Source organism: Neoarius graeffei, chromosome 3, assembly GCF_027579695.1.
Source record: "Neoarius graeffei isolate fNeoGra1 chromosome 3, fNeoGra1.pri, whole genome shotgun sequence".
In the NCBI taxonomy this organism is placed as follows: Eukaryota; Metazoa; Chordata; class Actinopteri; order Siluriformes; family Ariidae; genus Neoarius; species Neoarius graeffei.
Genome location: NC_083571.1, coordinates 37,800,888 through 37,824,038, shown reverse-complemented (window position 1 = coordinate 37,824,038; position 23,151 = coordinate 37,800,888).

Here is a 23,151-nt window from a genome sequence, read left to right as displayed (position 1 = left end):
TCGGGTTTCCGTCAGTGGGGGGTTTATAGCATCAACGAAGCTGACTTTATGTTAGGACTGTTAAGGTTATAGTCATGTTGTCTGTTGTTGCCCAAATGAGGATGGGTTCCCTTTTGGCGGCACGGTGGTGTAGTGCTTAGCACGGTCGCCTCACAGCAAGAAGGTTCCGGATTTGAACCCAGCGGCTGGCGAGGGCCTTTCTGTGTGGAGTTTGCATGTTCTCCCCATGTCTGCGTGGGTTTCCTCTGGGTGCTCCATTTTCCCCCACAATCCAAAGACATGCAGTTAGGGCTGTGGGGTGGCCTTGGGCTGAAGTGCCCTTGAGCAAGGTACCTAACCCCTGACTACTCCCTGGATGCTGTAGTGTGGCTGCCCACTGCTCTGGGTGTGTGTGCATGTGTTCACTGCTTCAGATGGGTTAAATGCAGAGGATGAATTTCACTGTGCTTGAAGTATGCATGTGACAAATAAAGGTTTCTTCTTTGAGTCTGGTTCCTCTCGAGGTTTCTTCCTCATGTCATCTGAGGGAGTTTTTACTTGCCACCATCGCCACAGGCTTGCTCATTGGGGATAGATTAGGGATAAAATTAGGTCATATTTTAAGTCGTTCAAATTCTGTAAAGCTGCTTTGCAACAATGTTTATTGTTAAAAGCTTCTTCTTCTTCTTTTGGCTGCTCCCGATTAGGGGTCACCACAGCGGATCTTTTGTCTCCATTGTTCCCTGTCTTCTGCATCCTTCTTTACCACACCTGCCACTTTCATGTCCTCTCTCATCACATCCATGTATCTCCTCTTTGGCCTTCCTCGTTTTTGTGTGCCTGGCAGCTCCATCCTCAACATTCTCCTTCCAACATGCTCTGCATCTCTTCTCAGGATGTGCCCATACCATCTCAGTCTCATCTCTCTTAGCTTAATTCCCAAGCACTCCACATGTGGTGTCCCTCTGATGTGCTCGTTCCTTATCCTGTCCAACCTCCCATCGCAAACCTTAACATCCTCAACTGCGCCATCTCCAACTTTGCCTCCTGTCTCTTCGTTAAGGGTACTGTCTCCAATCCATACATCACAGCTGGTCTCACTACTGTCTTATACATCTTACCTTTCACTTTTGCTGGGGCTTTCCTATCACAAATGACTCCCGAAATCCTTCTCCAACTGCTCCACCCTGCCTGCACTCTCTTTCTCACCTCACTATCGCAGCCCCCATTTTCCTGCACAGTTGACCCCAGGTACTTGAATTCACCAACTTTCTTTATGTCTACTCCTTGCATCTTCATGAGACTCTCATCCCCATTCTCATTGATGCACATGTATTCTGTTTTGCTCCTGCTCACCTTCATTCCAATGCATCCCTCCATCTCTCCAAACCCAACTCAACCTCCTTTCTACTTTCACCACATATCACAATATCATCCACAAACATCATGTTCCATGGTGACTCTTGCCTCACTTCATCCATCAACCTATCCATCACTCTGGCAAACAAGAAAATGTTTATTGTTAAAAGCGCTATACAAATAAACTTGACTTGACTTTTACTGTAAAATATACAGACAGGGAATTCATGAGATAAACTGTGGCTAATGAACCTTTTATTGAGTCAGACAGTAAAACACTGAACCCTAGACAGAGCCGAACCCTCAACCTCACTGAACCTCCCTGGTGCTTTATTTACTTTGGCACGCGCATGACGTAGGGCATGATCCTCGCGACTTCCACTGCAGCAGCAGCAGGAGGAGGAACCGGAAGTGTGTATCATGGATGGGGAAAAAAGAGAAAAAGAAGAAATCTGTGGAACTGGAAAAGCAGGCCGGAGAATCTGTGAACGATATGGGACCTAAAAGCCAGTATGGAGCTGTCCTTCTAGCATTAATCGCGGTGATTTTCGCCGTTTCCGGTTCCGCTCTCCGGTCACAGCTGGACTGTAAGTAAACACCGTGCACGTGCGCTTCCCAAATCCATAACAATGCGACACACACGGCTGTGTAAAAATACTTTAAAATTTACACACAGAGTGATATAAATACAGAGGGAGGGATTAATCACTGGTTACACAGGAAGAAAGGAGCAGTTTACAGCTCTGAGCCGCGCGCTTGGGAACTGGGGCTGTGACGTCACATGCGATGCCGGAAGTGTATTTCTGTATTCATGCCAGTCACATGACATTGCATTGCATTGAGCAGATGCTTTTATGTTCTTAGACAAGGAAGTTCTAGTGCCAACTGAACAAGTGACAGAAACCTTGAGTGTAATATTCTCTTGAAGTACCAACACTCAAACAGCCAAGGAAACAAACCAACAATATAAAGTATAACTAAATAGAGAACCATACTTGCCAACTTTTCAAAATTCTCATGGGGGAGAAAAGTGCATGAAACATTTTCAATTGGACAAGGGTCTGATGCGCAGTTGAAATGATAAAAACAGTGGATCCCAATTAATTGCAAACCATTTGAAATTTATACAGTTAAAGAGTTTCTGAATTGTTGATATTGTTCTATCAATTACTCTAGGTTATGGGATTCATGTATCAGGCATGAGAGAGCTCAAAGTGAAAAATCTGAAATAATACTCGTCTTGAATTTTAATATACGGTAATAACACTGAAAGGGAAGTCTGGTTAAATCAGATTTTGAGCTGAAAAATCTCATGGCTGAATATTGTATACACACAGAGACTCACAGAAAATAACACAAGTGATGCTTTAGAAGATATATATGTTATTTAACAGCTGGGAGGTCCGTATGGTGAAATACCGTGCCCAAGGTCTTGAAAGTACTGAGCGAGGCCCTCTGGGCCGAGGTCAGTATTCAAGGCCAAGGTCACGGTATTTCACCATATGGACCGACCTTAAGCTGGTAAATAATATATTTATTTTTTTCTTTACCAAATTCTAACAGAAAACGAGAGCGCCCGAAAGAGAAAACCGAGCCAAAGCGAGACGCCATTTTGAATCCTCATTCACGACTGTAATGCAAATGGCTTCCTCCTCGGTATAGATAGTTTTCACATGACGTCACAGAGTCGGGGATTCCCTGGTGGCAGCCATCTTGCGGGGCAAGCTTACCGTACGAGTCACTGAGCACACATTGTAATGCGCGAGTTACATTTATTTATATATTATTTACATTTTTAGTTACATTATTACTATTTAAAGCTAGCAATTGTGCACACCTGTTGTATTCACGGCTGTCGTAATAGGTCAGATGATGACGTCAAGCGGAGCTTTTATGGAATTCCCACTGTACGGGAGCACGAAGGCAAGCAAACAAAGAAACTCAGCATACAAAGGAGAAATCTATGGCTTGCAAGAATCAACCGCAAGGATTATCAGCCTTCCAAACACAGCAAAGTCTGCTCCGATCATTTTATAAGTGGTAAGTTGTTTAAATAGGAAGCATAAGGATGAGAAAAAAACAATGAATCGGAAAGCTGCGCACATTTGCGCAGCTTCGCGCAAATGTGCGCAGCTTTCCGATTTAAATCAATTCCGATTTAAATCAATTCCGATTTAAATCAACTCGATATTATACACACACACATATTTATATGCAGTGTTGAGAGCTCTAAAATTCCAATGTTTACATACCTTGGCTGTAATTAGAACACGGCTCTCACTTGTTTTTATATGGTGGACTTCACGGACCCAGCCACAGACAAAATAATTGTATGACTCCAGCGACTTGTATGCTTTGAGGTCGTCAAGTGTGTAGGCGCTTTTAGTATTCACGAAATAGTTCACAATATCAGGGTACGATATGGATGGCAGCCCTGCATAGTCACTTGAAAATGCATCTTTGTCCACTTCGTAGGGGTCAATTCCCCCAATCAAGGCCAGTTTGGCTGCATACCGTTGTCGTGAGATGTCGTCCAATGTATCTATATACTTCCGTTTGCTTGATTTTGCCGACATTGATCTTTATTTTAGAAAACTGACTATATAACTTAATAAATTTGTCCAAGATAACATAGCCGGTAGTGGCGATGGTCCGTTTTGTTTGCCCCGCAAGATGGCGGCTGGGGGGCGTTCCCCGGAATGCCATAACGTCAGTGAAAACTATCTATACAAGTGCACTTCCATGGCAGGAAAAAAACCTACATTTTGCCACCTATGTAGTCCCCTATTTATACAAATAGGAGTCATTCAGGATTCAGCCATGTTTTTGCTCGGTGTTTTTGCTCGACCAAAGTTATACAGTATTATGACCTTTATATTGCATAAATAAAGCCATTTGGTGAAACTTTGAAGGAGAGATTGTACTGGTTTTAAGTTTTTACCTAACGTAATATTATGTATTAGGGTCATTCTATGAAACCGGTGCCTTTTCCACATTGCAATTCTTTAAAAAATAATTTAAGCTATTTTTTAAGATACTCATATTAAATAAGTGACATCAGAGCCGCAAAAAAATGTATTTTCCCACCTCGTGCATAAATTCCTGTTAATATTATCCTCTTTATTGTGACCCAGGTGTCATGTGTTTTACCACCCTGTAATGGACAAGATGCACTAAATTTGAAGCATAATGCATATATTAATTTCAAATCATCTTATATTTTCCTCTCACATAAATGTCCATAATATGATATTAGAAATTGCAAGTTGGGTTTTTAATCAGATATTTATGTAATTTATATTTCTATCTCCATAACATGAATTCTCAGTGTTTTTTAATTGGTGTTTTAACAATATTGGCCATTTTACCCCATATTGTGAAATGAAAGTTACATTTGTTAATAGGCTTATTTTATCACATTATGATAAAACAATTATTTTGGGGATATTTCACAGCATTTCCATGAATTTAAATAAAAAACACATTGTTACAGGGTGGTAAGTCATGTTACAGAGTGGTAAGTCCTGCTTTGGGTCTGTTGATTTGGTTTGTTTCCATGCATCAACATTAGTTTTATTAATTTTTCCTGGATATATGTAGGGACAGCAAATATAAGACAAGAGCCAAAATACATATGAAATATTTATTGATAAAAGGTTTCACAAATACAAATAAAAAACCATTAGTAAGTGCATTCAACATGGGCAGAATTCAGAAGATTGTTTTTGTTGTTGTTCTTAATTTCATTTCTCATGGACCATACAAAAACATGAAGTACATTTAGCTTTGAAACTATTGTTTAAAACACTAACATTGCACCCTGGATCGTTAACTAACTTTTCTAACTCTAACTGATTCTAGCTGTATTTCTGACTCTAATGATGATCAGGCATGGATCTTGGAAAGACGCTTCCATACATCCCTCTGGATTCCAAGGTGACGGGATGTCACAGGTTGTGGCGGTTCAATGACTTCCAGGACAACTCATAACTGGTTGTTAGATTTTGTTTACATAAAAACGCAGCATTCAAACTATCTGGCTGGTATGAACTCACTGCTAATGACTCACTGAAGCTTTGATTGTATTCCCAGTGCTCTTAATAAATAAATAATAAATAGGTTTCTGTACTTATAATAGTATGTAAATCCCTAAATATAGATACAACATTTGAATGAATTATAATCTTAATGCCACTGACAAGCCCTCATATGTTCCCTTTACCACCCTGTAACAATACAAAGTGTTAAAGGGTGGTATGTTACAGGGTGGTAAATTTCACTTCAGAATGACCTCAGCTAGTTCTGATAATAACTAGCATAGCTAACAAGTGTACAATCCAGTTTACAAATCTCTCTATTTTCCTTAAAAGCTGAAAAAAACAAGAATTTTTTATAGTTTCCCCGTCTATTATGCGTTACAGGGTGGTAAGGTTAAGCTTAACAGACCCTATCTAACTACCAAAAAGAGCAAATAAATCATATCAAATTGTGTGGGAACTTGCCTGCTTGGGATCCTGACTTTGGCCAAGGGTTTGAGTGATGTCATCAGCTTCCTGTGATGTCACTTAAAGAGACACTGCCTTTCTAACAGCCAAAACATGTACAGTAAGCGTTACAGGGTGGTATGTAAAATTGTGGGATGAGCATAAATTGTGATTTTTAGATAATAAATTATACTTTTATTCTAAACAAAACTATTGTATTTTACGAAGGATGTAATTTTATTCATGAAATTAATAAAAATTGTTTGAAAAATGTATATATTTATGTAAATATGTTAGGTGCAAATTCCATACGGGACTTCCCAGACATGGGAAAATAGGTTGTGTATATGATAAAAAGATGAAAAAAATGTAGGATTTTTGTTTACAGTGACAGTAAAACATGCATTGTGTAATTCACAACACTTAAATAAACAGTTTTGTTCATTCGAAATACATTTTCACAATTTCTGACATTTTTTAGAGGTCATGAAATTATGCGGACACAAAAGGCACTGGTTTTGTAGAATGACCCATTAGGATAACATGGTCCAAAATGGGCCTCATTAACTAATGAGATCAAACTGTTAGCAACTTAGAGGTTTTTAGCTTTCTCCTGAAATGTTTTATTTTATTTTGTCTTCCTCAGGGTAGTAAAACTCGCTTTCGTTGTGAATACTGTCGTTATCGCTATCCATGATGTAAAATTAATGCTATTTTGAATCCTCAATCACAGCTGTAATGCAATGGCTTCCTCCTCGGTATACAAGTGCACTTCCATGGCAGGAAACAAACTACATTTTGCCACCTATGTAGTCCCCTATTTATACAAATAGGAGTCATTCAGGATTCAGCCATGTTTTTGCTCGGCATTAGCAAGTTACAGGTTTTTAGCTTTCTCCTGAAATGTTTTCTTTTATTTCTTCTTCCTCAGGGTAGTAAAACTCGCTTTTGCTGTGAACACTGTCATTATCGCTATCCATGATGTAAAATTAATGCTATTCTCCTGAGAAATGCTGACAAAAATTTACAAGATTTTTGATAATCTTATAAATAAATCTTATAAAAAAAGATAAATGTTGACAAAAAAAAAATGCTACTATGTTTGTTGTTGTTGTGAACGAGTGAGTCGCCAGAGGTCCGTAACGTAGGATACAGACCTGCTCGCCAGCCAATCAGAGCGCAGGATTTGGACCGCGAAAAAAATAAATCAGATTATTTCTCAGGAGAATCGCATTAATTTTACAGCATGGATAGCGATAACGACAGTGTTCACAGCGAAAGCGAGTTTTACTACCCTGAGGAAGAAGGAATAAAAGGAAACATTTCAGGAGAAAGCTAAAAAACTTGCTAACAGTTTGATCTCATTAGTTAATGAGGCCCATTTTGGACCATGTTATCCTAATACATATTACGTTAGGTAAAAACTTTAAACCAGTACAATCTCTTCTTCAAAGTTTCACCAAATGGCTTTATTTATGCAATATAAAGGTCATAATACTGTATAACTTTGGTCGAGCAAAAACACCGGGCAAAAACATGGCTGAATCCTGAATGACTCCTATTTGTATAAATAGGGGACATAGGCGGCAAAATGTAGTTTTTTTCCTGCCATGGAAGTGCACTTGTATACCGAGAAGGAAGCCATTTGCATTACAGCCGTGAATGAGGATTCAAAATGGCGGCTCGGCTCAGTTTTCCCTTTCGGGCGCTCTCGTTTTCTGTTAGAATTTGGTAAAGAAAAAATAAATATATTATTTACCAGCTTAAGGTTGGTCCATATGGTGAAATACCGTGACCTTGGCCTTGAATACTGACCTCGACCCAGAGGGCCTCGCTCAGTACTTTCAAGACCTCGGTCACGGTATTTCACCATACGGACCTCCCAGCTGGTAAATAACATGCATGTATTACACATTGTGTGAGATATTCTGTTTAGTGCAGACTGTTAGCTCGATAGCATAGCATTAAGACTCACAGTGAAGTTTTCCTGGTTACCATGACAACCTGACCACTGCCTCCCAAGCCATCAAACTAGAAAGTATGTGAAAATAATACAGCACTAAAACAATGTGGCTCTGTTCGAAATGTTTTGCTTTAACATCACAAATATTAGATGGTTGTTGCCATGGTAACATTGTATTCTGACAGATTTAACTAGTTTATCAGCAGTTATTTAAATAACTAGCTAATTTAGCTAATGTTTTGATAATAGGCTGTTAGGACTGGATGGAGGACATGGGAATACTTCTTAATTTAATGGAATATTCATATTTATTCCTAAACCTCAGGGATTAAAGGTCTTTTTAATGCATTAAAATAAATATCTAAATGTCTATCCAGCGATTTCTGAACCTGGATTCATCACATTCCGAGAGATAAACATGGAAAGGGCAGTGATGGCAATCTGCTCAGGACTCAAACCCAAAGCCTGCCACACTGAACATGTGAGAATTAAATCTGTTCTGTTCACACAGCGATTAAAAGAAGACTTTAAACAGGAGACTGGTATTTATGAGGCTCTAATTAATATTATTAATATTACTGAAGCTCCAGGGTGTTTCTGAGATAAAGTCTGTCTCTTTAGGAAGATATCTGCCCCATGAGATCCTTATTCTGCCCACATTTAAAGGCAACATTCAGAGACACCACGACTAAAGCACCACTTCACCTGAGGAGTCATTTATACATGTAAATTAATCAATTTGGAATCATTTACACACGCAACTGAATCAAATGAATCATTTGCACACGGAAATGAATCAACCGAGAAATAATTTGTAAAAATAAGAGAATCAGCCTGGAAGTAATTTACAAACACAAATGAATCATGCTTATGGTGCCTGTCAGGGCTGTTTCTTGCTGTAAGTGCTGTAGAATCAATTCAGACATTCGGATCACCTGGAGGCACCATGATTTTTAAAACCACACACTTTACCATTATTTGGTGAAAAAGTTGATGTATCATGCAGTTGCAAGGGGTAGAAAACTGGAATATACACATTTAGTTATGATATCACCTCATTTAATGTCAGAAGATCACAACATGACGATTATTTAGCTTCCATGAAAAAAAATCAGAAGAGGAAAAACAAACTCAAAGGATCCAGAATGATTACACACACTTAATAGTCCATGTATTAAATGTAAAGATGGTGTGTGTGTGTGTGTGTGTGTGTGTGTAGTTCCGTATCGGAGGAGGTGGACATTTTCCTGAAGAGTCTCCGAGGCAGTGTGGAGATTTCATGTATTTCGACCATTACTTCTAGCTGTATGTGGTCCTAGTACAAGTACTTTAGTCTTGTCAGAGTTAAGCAGAAGGAAATTAATAAGCATCCAGTGTCTAATGTCCTTAACACATTCCTCAATTCTATAAAGCTGGTGTCTCTCATCAGGTTTTGCAGAAACATACAACTGTGTGTCATCAGCATAACAGTGGAAACTAATACAATGTTTATGAATAATATCACCCAGAGGTAACATATATAGAGAAAAAAGCAGTGGACCCAAGATCTAACCTTGTGGAACACAAACTTTACCTCAGTACGTCTAGAAATATCACCATTTATATCAACATACTGATAACGATTAGTTAAATAAGAGCTGAGCCAGGAGAGGGCCGTTCCCTTAACTCCCACAACATTTTCTAGTCTATCCAGAAGAATGGAATGATCAGTGGTATCAAATGCTGCACTAAGGTCAAGCAACACAAGCAGCAAGACACAGCCCTGATCAGACGCCAACAGTAGGTCGTTTACTACTTTAACCAAAGCTGTTTCTGTGCTGTGATTAGATCTAAATCCTGACTGATACATTTCATGGATGTTATTCCTATGTAAATATGAGCATAACTGCTGTGCCACAGCTTTTTCAAGGATCTTGGAGATAAAGGGGAGGTTTGATATTGGCCTATAATTGGACAGCTGACAGGGATCAAGGTCAGATTTTTTAATCAGGGGTTTGATAACTACTAGTTTAAAGGATTTGGGTCCATAGCCAATCGCGAGAGAAGAATTTATTATTTTTAGAAGCGGTTCAATTACTTCAGGTATTATCTGTTTGAATAGACGTGTTGGTAAGGGATCTGGTACGCAAGTTGAGGCTTTTGATGCCGAGATTAATGAAAGTAATTCAGTTTCTTTAAGGGGAGTAAAACATTCTAATTGATGATCTGATAGAGTTATATGGTTAACTACAAGGTCACTTTCATTGTCTGACCTTAAATTAGTGGTTTGAATTTTTTTGTCATATATTCTCAATTTTGTCATTAAAAAAATTCATGAAATCGTTACTATTATATACTGCAGGTGTGCATGTGTCTATAGTGGACTTATTCCTGGTTAATTTTGCTACAGTATTAAATAGGAATCTAGGATTATTTTTGTTATCTTCTATTAGGGAGGAGAGATATGTTGATCTCGCAGCACTAAGAGCTTTTCTATACTTCAGGAAGCTCTCCTTCCACGCTAATTTGAACACTACCAATTTTGTTTGACGCCATTTACGTTCCAATTTTCGAGTGGTCTGTTTTAATGTGCGAGTGTCATCATTATACGAGGGTGCTAATTTTTTTGTCTCTGACCATTTTCCTTTTTAGAGGAGCTACATTATCTAAGGTATGGCGGAATGTTGACTCCAATGCCGGGGTGGCCCTATATTTAGCCGGGACCATCCCCGACCCAAATCATCAATGGTGGCCTGCTTGGAGCATGGGGAAAATAATTTTCACTAATTTTGGTCACTGATCTTATTCTTGCATTAATCATCAATTCAACTGCACTCTGCATTTTCACATGGCAGCCCAGACGCCGACAGCATCGCAGCAGATTAAATAGGCGCTACCAAATAAGGAAATTCTCCCCTCCCCTCTATTGCAGTTGGTTTGGTCCAAGACTCCTCCTCTGTATTGCGGGGAACTTAAACAACATTGGCGCGAAACAGCGCGCGTCAGTGATGGAGGGCAGAAAGAGGCCAGGTGGAACCGAAAGGGCGAAGCTTAAAAAAAGGAAGGAGGTGGCAGCAAAATGTGCCAAATTGACAGATATGTTCTCAAGACCAGCTGGTAGGTTACGAAAGATATGGAGTATGATAACCCTGTTTGTCGATTTTATCAGTCTATGCTTGGCCTATAATGTGTCGATAGTTTGCGATGTCAATTCAGCTTTTTGATGTCATGTGAAATCTCACAATTTACATGGTATAGATGTGGTGTATGTCTTAATTCTAAGAAGAACCGGACATTGCTTTACATCCCAGTTATTAACAATTTTAGATGAACAGGTCCCAAATGTGCTGTTGCGCGTTATTTCCTCATCCAGCCTATTTCATCTCGCTGTCACACCGTGCATTTCCACAGGCGTGCGCACATTGTGGTTATGAACACACAGGCCTAGAAGTCATATTTGATGTTAAATAATTGTTGTTAAATATATAACTTAGAAGAGGTGTATGCGTATGCCAATATTTAAGCAGAATCGAACACTTGCTTTAGCCTACATTTCATTTAACCATTTTTGAGTTGCCTAATGCGCCCTCACGCTTTATCTGCCGGTTGCTGAGGACCCAGCATTGTTGATTTGCCATTATTTTCGAGGCGTATGCGGCATGTAATGCACAAGCATTGGTTCAAATGCACGCGAGATGGGTGCTTTCGTTATTTTAAGACTATGTGACTAAAAATGTGTTGTGTAATTCATCTTAAATAACGCGAAACAATCAGCCATACTCGCTGCTTTGCTATTTGGAGTGGCAGTCAGCTGGATTTCGCCCCCGACGTAAAAGTTCATTCCCACACCCGGGCCGAAGATGCCGATTTCTGAAGATGCATGTCCTTTGGATGTGTTTTCAAATATTCTCACTAAGGAACTTTGGGACATGTTGGTGACACAGATAAATGTATATGCGGATTAGACACGCGGCCACACACCATCCAATTTTAAGTGGAGCCCCGTCTCATACTAGATGAAATCGTTCGTCGGTCTCTGCATTACGTTTGTGGTCATTAAACTACCGCGTAATGGAAGTTTTATTAACCCTAAAGTAATGCAGAGAACGACGAACCCAGCAAACACAAAACGTTTATAAAACGTTTCATTTGGGTTGCATTAAGGTTAGGTTTTATTAAACGTTTATGAAACGTTTATGAAACATTGGTGAAAATTTAATAAAGTCATATTTGCTGACCCGTGGCACATTTTTTATCATCTCTTGGTATTTTTATATATTAAGATGTCAATGATTGTATTACAATTATCAAAATAATCAGTAAATGAGTAATGTTTTATTGACGTTTTATAAACGTTCTCTTTAAAACGTTTCATTCACAACGTTTATGAAACGTTTATAAAACGTTATACATATTCAGAGACTTCTGGCTAAAACAGATAATATTAAAATTTCTACAATTAATTGTGTGATTATAAACACTACATGATGACGTTTTTAAAAAGTGTCAAAAAACATGGGAATAATTTTATGGAAAATAAGTGGTTGTATAAACGTTTAATAAACGTTGAAAAAAAAACTTTCGATCTAGCTAAATATTTTTTTAGATGTAGATCTAGATAGATAGATAAATCATTAAATGTGTGGCTCTAGTCTCGTAATTATCAAGTATGGTTTGAATAATTTGGATAGACGACCATTCGTCGTTTTATATTTGCTAAAATACACGTCCTTTTGGCCCTGGCATTTTGTTCGCTGGTTCCCTGCGCCTGTGCAACCTACGTCTTTGCGCAGGCGCAGGGACCGGAAGTAGCGCCATTTTGAGCGTGTTGCTGTTGGGACAAGATCGAGAAGGCCAGGTCCCCTTAGAAGTTATCTTAGAAAATCTCCTTCATCGAAGGCTTTGCTCGAAGGCCAAACAACTTATTTGATTTAATTTGCTTTTTTATTTCAACTTTTAACTGATTTTGCGCATTTGCTATGATTACGTTAACTTTAATGTTTTGGTTCTTAGTAGCAAGGCTTCTTTAATAAATTTAGATAAATTTTTAATACTAGTATCTTTATCATTTTTGCTGTTCATGAGGGCTTTATATGTAAATGTGAATATTGTCTATGTAAAAAAACTCTGCTCTCAAATCGGTTTTGTTGAACTTGCAAAGAGGAATGAAATAAACTTAAGTGCAATAACAAAAATGTGTTGTTATATTATAAGTTTAACAGGTATTAACATGTTTCTAATACCGACTAGTGGCCTAGTGGTAGCGTGTCCGCCTCTCGATCTGGAGATCGTGAGTTCTATTCACGGTCAGGTCATACCAAAGACCATCATAAAAATGGTACCTACTATCATCTGGCAAGGCACGCTGCAATACAGATGTGCATGGGGAGTCAAACTCTCGTGGTTACCAGAGGACTAGCCCCCCACTGTAACCCTAGCTATGTAATAGGCGAGAGGCCGAGGGCTATGGAAACGGAGATCGGCGCCGCCCGATGCGCCACCATACAGGTTGGGCCTGGTTAGTACTTGAGTGGAAGACTGCCTAGGAATACCAGGTACTGTAAGTGGCGTGGGAAGGACTTTGATTTTGATTGATTGAACATGTTTCTAATAACGTTTCTAAAACATTAAAGAAACATTTTACTATTGTTTTTAAATGGTTTTAAGAAACGTTGATACAATGTTTTAAAAAAAGTTTCTGAAACGTTTCCAGAATGTTGTATGATGGGTTCCAGAATGTTTTTCAAACGTTTATATAACGTTTTTTCAAACGTTTATAAAACGAAAAAATTGTCCACAAATTTTCATTTTATAAACGTTATTTTGTAACGTTTCTGAAACGTTAGCCAAACGTTTATATGTAATGTTTATATATAAACGTTTATGTGTTTGCTGGGAACAACATACATTGTCACTACCTGAATTTAAACCAAATAAAAAGCATTGTGAAAGAACAGTTATTTGTTTTATCTTTTTTAATGTACTCAAATTCCTCCTCCATTTCAAATTGGCCTGAATGTGAATTAAACTCCCGGACTGAAAACAGGGCCCACTCCGGCCCTGGTTGACTCTAAGCATTCAGTTGCCTGATGAAGTTCTGCAGGGGCTGACAGTGACCCAATCAAAGTTGATAACTCTGGGAGATCATTTATAAAGCTTTGTGCAGTAGTTGACGTGAATGTACGTTTCATACAGTAGCGTGGTGAGGTGCATATATTATTACTCAGACATAGTTTGAATGAGGGGCGGCACGGTGGTGTAGTGGTTAGCGCTGTCGCCTCACAGCAAGAAGGTCCGGGTTCGAGCCCCGTGGCCGGCGAGGGCCTTTCTGTGCGGAGTTTGCATGTTCTCCCCGTGTCCGTGCGGGTTTCCTCCGGGTGCTCCGGTTTCCCCCACAGTCCAAAGACATGCAGGTTAGGTTAACTGGTGACTCTAAATTGACCGTAGGTGTGAATGTGACTGTGAATGGTTGTCTGTGTCTATGTGTCAGCCCTGTGATGACCTGGCGACTTGTCCAGGGTGTACCCCGCCTTTCGCCCGTAGTCAGCTGGGATAGGCTCCAGCATGCCTGCAACCCTGTAGAACAGGATAAAGCGGCTAGAGATAATGAGATGAGTTTGAATGAGATGAGATAATGATCTGAGATAACTTCAGACTGTGGAAGTATGACTATATTGTCTACGTTTAACCTGAATGTTAGTATTAGATCAAGGGTGTGACCACCATTATGGGTCGGTCCTATGACATTCTGATTAATCCCTACTGAATCTAAAATGGACACAAACGCAGTTTTTAAAGGGTCTTCTGGGTTATCGAAGTGAATATTAAAATCTCTGACAACTAAAGCTTTGTCTAAGGAAATAACCAGATCCGAGATAAAATCTGCAAATTCAGAAAGAAACTCAGAATATGGCCCCGGGGGCCTGTAAATAATTAGCAATGGAATTAACTGGGTAGACTTATTTTTCGAGGCTACATACATTATATGAGTATGAAGAACTTCAAATGTATTAAATTTATAACCAGGTTTTTGTGTTATTACACCTAGATAATCATTATAAATAACTGCAACGCCTCCTCCTCTGCCAGTTTGACGAGGCTGGTGTATATAACTGTATCCAGGAGGACTCGCTTCATTTAATGCTATATATTCATTTGGCTTAATCCATGTTTCAGTTAAACCAAGTACATTAAACTCCTGATCAGTCATGAGTTCATTAACCATTAGCACTTTAGATGTAAAAGATCTAATATTTAATAGCCCCACCTTTAGATCAAAGGTGCTAGCAGCAGCTGTACAGTCAGTATGATCTAATTTTATATTGATTAGGTTACTGGAGCAAACTCTCTGAAAATTTCTACCTTTTTGTTGAGCTCGGGGAACAGACACAGTCTTGATGTAGTGGACCCTGAGTGATGACTCTGTGCAGCTAGCAGACAGTCGGTTTAGCCTGTTCGTCTGCTCCCTGGCGTTGGCTCTGGATTGTCATAAATTAACTAGGCCTGTTCTGAGACTATGACCTATGCTGCAGGAAATGAGAGCAGCACCTTCCCAAGTGGGATGGATACCATCCCACCCTAACAGGCCAGTAGTGCCCTCAAAATTAGCCCAATTATCTTTAAAGCCCACACTGTTTTCAGAGCACCACCTGGACAGCCAGCAGTTCAGTGACCATAACCTGCTGTAAGCTACATCACCACGCCACATTGGGATGGGGCCAGAGCATACTACAGCATCGGACATCACCTTTGCTAATTTAAACACCTCTACAAAGTTACTCTTAGTAACCTCAGACTGACAAAGGCGTATATCATTAGCTCCTGCATGGATAACTATATTTGAGAACCTGTGCTTGCCTAGGACCCTAAGATTACCTGCTATGTCTGGCACCCTGGCTCCCGGTATACACCTGACTAAAGCTGGTGGTGCCCCTAAAGGCTGAGCTAATTTTACGTGCCGTATGATGGAGTCCCCTATAACCAGAGCTCTTTCAGGTTTCTCAGCGGGTGCATCACTAAGAAGAGCAAACCTGTTCGACACATGACACGGAGAGGAGTGGTGCTCCCGTGGGCGAGCCTCAGTGGTAGCTTTGGCTCTATGCTTATGCCGCCGAGTCGTCACCCATTCGCCCCGCTGTAAGGGCTCTAATGCCGGAGTTGGGGGATTACTAACTCGACCTAGGGCATCCAGACTTTCCCCTACTTTTCCCCTACACTGTTCTCACGCTCATTAACCTTCTCTAAAGCCTGGACACGCACTTCTAGCACTGTAATCTTCTCCATCAGAGAGCTAACTAATCTGCACTTATCACAAATAAAACTAATAAAGCTATCGCTAGCGACAGAGGAAGAATGACTAAACATCCTGCACTCAGTACACTGAACAGGCTGAAGGTGTGCCATGATGAAAAGATTCACGTACCTTAATCGAAGATCTGTTGATTTTAAAGCAGATCCGATGTAGATGGCCTCTGCTTGTGGTCTTTACACAGGAGGAAAGAAAAAGAAAGCTTCCGGTCTCGGCATTCTTCCGAAAAAAGAGAGAGAGAAAAAAAATGGATAAAGGAAAGTGAATGTGAAAAGTACAAAAGGAAAGCAACAGTACAATAAAAATGAAGAGGATACTGGAAAATTATTTGTAGAAAAAAGTTTAAAAAGATTAGTAATTAATGCCAGCACTCATGGGAAAAAAGGACTCGGAGCAAACAACTCAGGAACCAGGAAGTGCATAGCATAGAATGCGCAAATACGTATCTGGCCAATGGAAAGAGCCCTTGGTGCTCAATGGAATGTGGAAAAGGATCAGTTTACCTTCAGCATAGCCATCAAGTCACACCAGATAACCAGAAGGGGAATTCTCTCTGTCATCTGTTCAATCTACGACCCCTTAGGTTTTCTGGCTCCCATCACACTGGTGGCAAAGCAGATCCTGCAAAGATTATGTAAGATGAAATCAAGTTGGGGTCGGCATGGTGGTGTAGTGGTTAGCGCTGTCGCCTCACAGCAAGAAGGTCCGGGTTCAAGCCCCGTGGCCGGCGAGGGCCTTTCTGTGTGGAGTTTGCATGTTCTCCCCGTGTCCGCGTGGGTTTCCTCCGGGTGCTCCGGTTTCCCCCACAGTCCAAAGACATGCAGGTTAGGTTAACTGGTGACTCTAAATTGACCGTAGGTGTGAATGTGAGTGTGAATGGTTGTCTATGTGTCAGCCCTGTGATGACCTGGCGACTTGTCCAGGGTGTACCCCACCTTTCGCCCGTAGTCAGCTGGGATAGGCTCCAGTTTGCCTGCGACCCTGTAGAACAGGATAAAGCGGCTAGAGATAATGAGATGAGATGAGATGAAATCGAGTTGGGATGAGAGAATCCCTCAGGATGTTGCACAGGCCTGGGAAAGTTGGCATAGCATGCTTCACCTTCTGAGCACTCTGGGAGTTAATAGAAGCTTTATCCCCTCAGGCTTTGGTCACATTACATCTGCACAGCTGCATCACTTTTGTGATGCTAGTGAGGTGGGCTATGGTGCCGTGTCCTACCTTCGGCTCACAAATGGTGACGGTGACATCTGCGTGTCCTTCATTTTTGGCAAAGCCAGAGTGGCACCTCTCAAGTGCACAACCATCCCCAGAATGGAGCTTGCTGCAGCAGTCTTGGCGGCACGTCTGGACCATATGCTGAGAACAGAATTACATTTGTTGTCAGACTCAGTTTTTTGGTCAGACAGCATGACTGTTTTGCAATACATTGCCAACAGAACCAGAAGATTCAAGACCTACGTCGCCAATCAAATCTCTCTCATCCACTCTCTGTCAAACATAGAACAATGGAGGCACATCTCTTCAAAGGAGAACCCAGCTGATGCAGTGTCACATGGCTTATCAGTCAAGGCCTTCCTCCAGTGCCAACATGGCTCAATGGACCACAGTTTCTTCAAGCTCATATAGAGTGGCCAGAAGTGGTTGAAGATGTAAATGATATTCCGGAGGACGACCCTGAAATAAAGCAGGAAGTTTTTATCCACTCCACAGATGTTCTGCCAATGGAGTCTTGCCCCACTACTAAGCTGCTCTATTACTTTTCAAGGTGGGCAGACCTAAACCGGGCAGTTGCTTGGATTTTAAAGTTCAAAGATGCACTAAAACAAAAGTGTGATAAAAAGACAGGAACAAATGTCGGCAAACCTGATCCCAAAATAAAAGGGGAAAGAGCTTACCGGCTAACTGTAGATGACCTGGAAAAGGCTGAACAGGCCATAGTCAATTGTGTTCAAAGACAACACTTTTCTGAGGAAGTTTCACTTCTGAGTGATGGAAAGGCCATAAAGAAGATCAGTCCCTTATACAAGCTGGATCCTGTGTTGGTAAATGGCACACTAAGAGTTGGCGGTCGATTGAGCAAGTCTGCATTACCCGAAGAGGCAAAACATCCTGCCATCCTGCCTAAGAGTGGTCACATCTCCAAGCTCATTCTCCACAGGGTTCATGAGAAGATTAGGTACAGCGGGAGGAATCATATGCTCTCCACACTCCGCAGGCAGTTTTAGATTCCTCATGCCAATGCACTGGCAAGAAAGACCATCAGGGAATGCATGATGTGCCGCCGCTCATGTCAAAGGCCTGGACAACAGAAAATGGCTGATCTCCCACCTGATAGGCTCGTCATGGACCTTCCTCCATTTACGCATGTTGGGATGGACTACTTCACATCTCGTGCTGTCCATCTTGAGGTGGCCCATACACTCAATACAGATTCCTGCATCAATGCCATAAGAAGATTCATCTGTAGGAGGGGGCAGGTGAAGGAGATCAAATCAGACAATGGCACAAATTTTGTAAGTGCAAATCGTGAATTCAAGTAAGCAATGCAAAACCTGAATCAAAACAAAATCAATACCACACTCGCACAGGATGGGATCAAGTGGAGTTTTAATCCTCCTCATGGAGCACACTATGGAGGAGTATGGGAGTGTTTGGTGCAGCAAAGTAAAAGGATCCTCTGTTCTGTCACAAAAGAACAAATAGTTGATGATGAGGCCCTCCATACAATATTCTGTGAGGTTGAGGCTTTGTTGAATGATAGACCAATTACACTATCAAGTGATGATCCAAATGACCTTCAAGCGCTAACACCAAATCACCTCTTACTGTTAAAAGGAAAACCCATTATCCCACCTGGCCTGTTTGATAAACACGAAACATATAGACGAAGGCGCTGGAAACAAGTACAATATCTAAGTGACCTGTTTTGGAAAAGATGGATGAAAGAACATCTTCCACTGATGCAGCAGTGTCAGAAGTGGAACAGACCCCAAAGAAACTTCTCAGTTGGAGATCTAGTTCTTTTACAGTAGTTGATGAGAGTGCTCCAAGAAATTCATGGCCTCTAGGGCACATTACAGACACAATAAAAGATGCTAAAGGCTTTGTACGTAAAGTACATGTTAGAACACAGAGCAATGAATTTGAAAGGCCCATAACCAAGCTATGTCTCTTACTTGAAGGTAATTGAGTTTTTGGAAACTTGGGTTTATTGATTTAATGTGCAATCTCATTTACGGTATATAAGAAATGAAATGAAGAGTGTAAATGAAACTAATTTCAGGTTATGTGTTGGTATTGAATAATGGATGTTTTGCATGATTTGCTGACATAAAAGTGATGAATAATAGATCCAAAGAATGTTTAAATCTGTATAAGTTTGGAAGAATGGACTTTTGCATTCTTTGGACCTTTTTGTCTGAAGAAATTTTTGCATTTTTTCTAAACATTTTTTCCTCTTTGGACTATGAACTTTAAAAAAAAAAACTTTGACATGCTTTAAAAATGGACTTTCTGTAGGCATTGAAATGGACTTTTGATGTGTGAATATGCAAATATGCTGTTGTTGGTTATGCGTCCTGATGATTATGTGCAGTGCTTGGACATTTTGTGTTGATTCTTGTTAATGGCCGTTCATGAACATATGATTTGTAATTTTGGTATCCAGAATTAGGGGCCAGAATGTTACAGCCATTTTGATATTTCATGTTTTTGGAAAAGTTAATATTTTGGTTTCGAAAATTGAAATTGCTTTAAGTAGCGTCATGAAGAAATAAGGATATGAATTAAGATTTAATTTGTTTTCTTTATGTTGTAATGCCCATTGTCATAATGACATCATGGTATCATCATAGGTGAAAGGTCATATGGGCAGGGACTGAGTTGAGTGGGGCGATGGAAAATGCAGCCGGTTTTCTCACACTGTTTTGACCATGCTTTATGTTACTTTTCGATCATTTCACAATTCTTTCATTAAGTTTGGCATTACAGCCTAATTTAAAACCAGTTTTCATTCAGAGTTTTCTTCCCAAATGGACACAATAAATTATTTTTGCTACCGTTTCATGGAGTATGTGTTCAATCCGGACAAGGCCTAGCGTTTTCATCCCCATGGATTTAACAATGGAAATCGTTGCTACACCAGGTCTTCAGTCATCGTCAGGTGACCACTCTGCCTGCTCACATTTTTTGCATTCGTTCAGTGCAGTTAACAAGAGGCAACACCACCTGTTGCGATCTAATGCTAGTCTCGCACCATCCGAGATGTTGCAATCATCACCCAAGAGGAGCCAGAGGTTTTGTTCTAAGATCTTCAACAGGGATAGCCTAGGACGTCCAACACGTCGAGACCCATGAGTAGGCAACCAGTAGAGGAGACGTAATGGGAGCCTTTCACTTAGCATTCTAGCCACATGGCTGAAGTAGAGAAGACATGGATGACTGATGATGGTTCCTAGTGTGGAGCACCCAGTTCTTCTCCTTATCTCGCGGTTTGAAACGTGGTTGTAAAATCGGACATTCAAAATCCTTCGTAAGCACTTGTGATGGAATGCATCCAAATGCTGTAGTTGTTGTTTAAGAGCCCATGTTGCACAGCCATAGAGCAGTGTCATGATTACTCTGCACTCATAGATTGTAATTTTGGTGCTCAATGTGATCCCTCTATTCTTCCATTCAGAGTGTTAAAGGCGCTAGAAGCTGGACCAAACCTGGTGTTAATCTCTTTATCGATTGAGCCGTCACTAGAGATCGTGGATCCCAGATAACGGAAGTGATTTACTTGCTCGAGATTTATTCCCTCGACCTCTACAGTTAGGTCCATAAATATTTGGACAGAAGCAACATTTTTCTAATTTTGGTTCTGTACATTACCACAATGAATTGTGAACAAAACAATTCAGATGCAGTTAAAGTTCAGACTTTCAGCTTTAATTCAGTGGGTTGAACAAAATGATTGCATAAAATGTGAGAAACTAAAGCATTTTTTAAAACACAATCCCTTCATTTCAGGGGTTCAAAAGTAACTGGACAAATTAAATAATTGTAAATAAAATGTTCATTTCTAATACTGACCTGGTGACTTGTCCAGGGTGTACCCAGCCTTTCGCCCGTAGTCAGCTGAGATAGGCTCCAGCTTGCCTGCGACCCTGTAGAAGGATAAAGCGGCTAGAGATAATGAGATGAGATTTCTAATACTTGGTTGAAAACCCTTTGTTGGCAATGACTGCCTGATGTCTTGAACACATGGACATCACCAGACGCTGTGTTTCCTCCTTTTTAATGCTCTGCCAGGCCTTTACTGCAGCGGTTTTCAGTTGCTGTTTGTTTGTGGGCCTTTCTGTCTGAAGTTTAGTCTTTAACAAGTGAAATGCATGCTCAATTGGGTTGAGATCAGGTGACTGACTTGGCCATTCAAGAATATTCCACTTCTTTGCTTTAATAAACTCCTGGGTTGCTTTGGCTTTATGTTTTGGGTCATTGTCCATCTGTATTATGAAACGCCGACCAATCAGTTTGGCTGGATTTGAGCACACAGTATGTCTCTGAATACCTCAGAATTCATCTGGCTGCTTCTGTCCTGTGTCACATCATCAATAAACACTAGTGACCAAGTGCCATTGGCAGCCATGCATGCCCAAGCCATCACACTGCCTCCGCCGTGTTTTACAGATGATGTGGTATGCTTTGGATCATGAGCTGTACCACGCCTTCGCCATACTTTTTTCTTGCCATCATTCTGGTAGAGATTGATCTTGGTTTCATCTGTCCAAAGAATGTTCTTCCAGAACTTTGCTGGCTTTTTTAGAGGTTTTTTAGCAAAGTCCAATCTAGCCTTTTTATTCTTGAGGCTACAGTAAATACAGTGAAAGTAAATACAGTGAACCCTCTGTATTTACTTTCATGCAGTCTTCTCTTTATGGTAGATTTGGATATTGATACGCCTACCTCCTGGAGAGTGTTGTTCACTTGGTTGGCTGTTGTGAAGGGGTTTCTCTTCACCATGGAAATTATTCTGCGATCATCCACCACTGTTGTCGTCTGTGGGCGTCCAGGTCTTTTTGCATTGATGAGTTCACCAGTGCTTTCTTTCTTTCTCAGGATGTACCAAACTGTAGATTTTGCCACTCCTAATATTGTAGCAATTTCTCGGATGGTTTTTTTTCCGTTTTCGCAGTTTAAGGATGGCTTGTTTCACCTGCATGGAGCGCTCCTTTGACCGCATGTTTTCTTCACAGCAAAATCTTCCAAATGCAAGCACCACACCTCAAATCAACTCCAGGCCTTTTATCTGCTTAATTGACTGACATAACGAAGGAATTTCCCACACCTGCCCATGAAATAGCCTTTGAGTCAATTGTCCAATTACTTTTGGTCCCTTTAAAAACAGGGTGGCACATGTTAAGGAGCAGAAACTCCTAAACCCTTCATCCAATTTTAATGTGGATACCCTCAAATGAAAGCTGAAAGTCTGAACTTTATGTCCATGTCCATTATATAACTATAACTTGAATATGTTTCAGTAAACAGGTAAAAAAACAAAATTTGTGTCAGTGTCCAAATATATATGGACCTAACTGTATATCCAGGGTCTTGGAAAGAGGGTAAGGATGCTGGTTATGGGACCTTCCTATCAGCATGGTCTTTGTCTTGTTTGTGCCAATCTGTAGGCCTGCTTCCTTGCCATACCTCGCGATATGGTCAGTGATTTCTTGAAGCCTGGATACGGTGCTGTCAAGGGCGGCTTTATCGTCTGCATAATCCATGTCAGTGACCTAGATGGCAGCATACCGTGGGCTTCTCCTTTCCTGGAGCAGGAAGCCTCTGGAGACCGTTTTCTCCTGCATGGCCTGTTCCATCACCCAGTTCAGGATGAGATTAAAGATGGGTGGAGCTTGAATGTCACCCTGCCCAGTTCCAGACTTTATTGCAAACCATTCTGTAAGGTCGTCTCCAACACGCACTGAACTGACAGTGTCGGTATAGAATGCCTTGAAGACATTTATGTATTTCTGTGGAATCCCATAATGTTCCAGGGCAGACCAGATAAACTCTCGGTTCACAGAGTCAAATGCAGC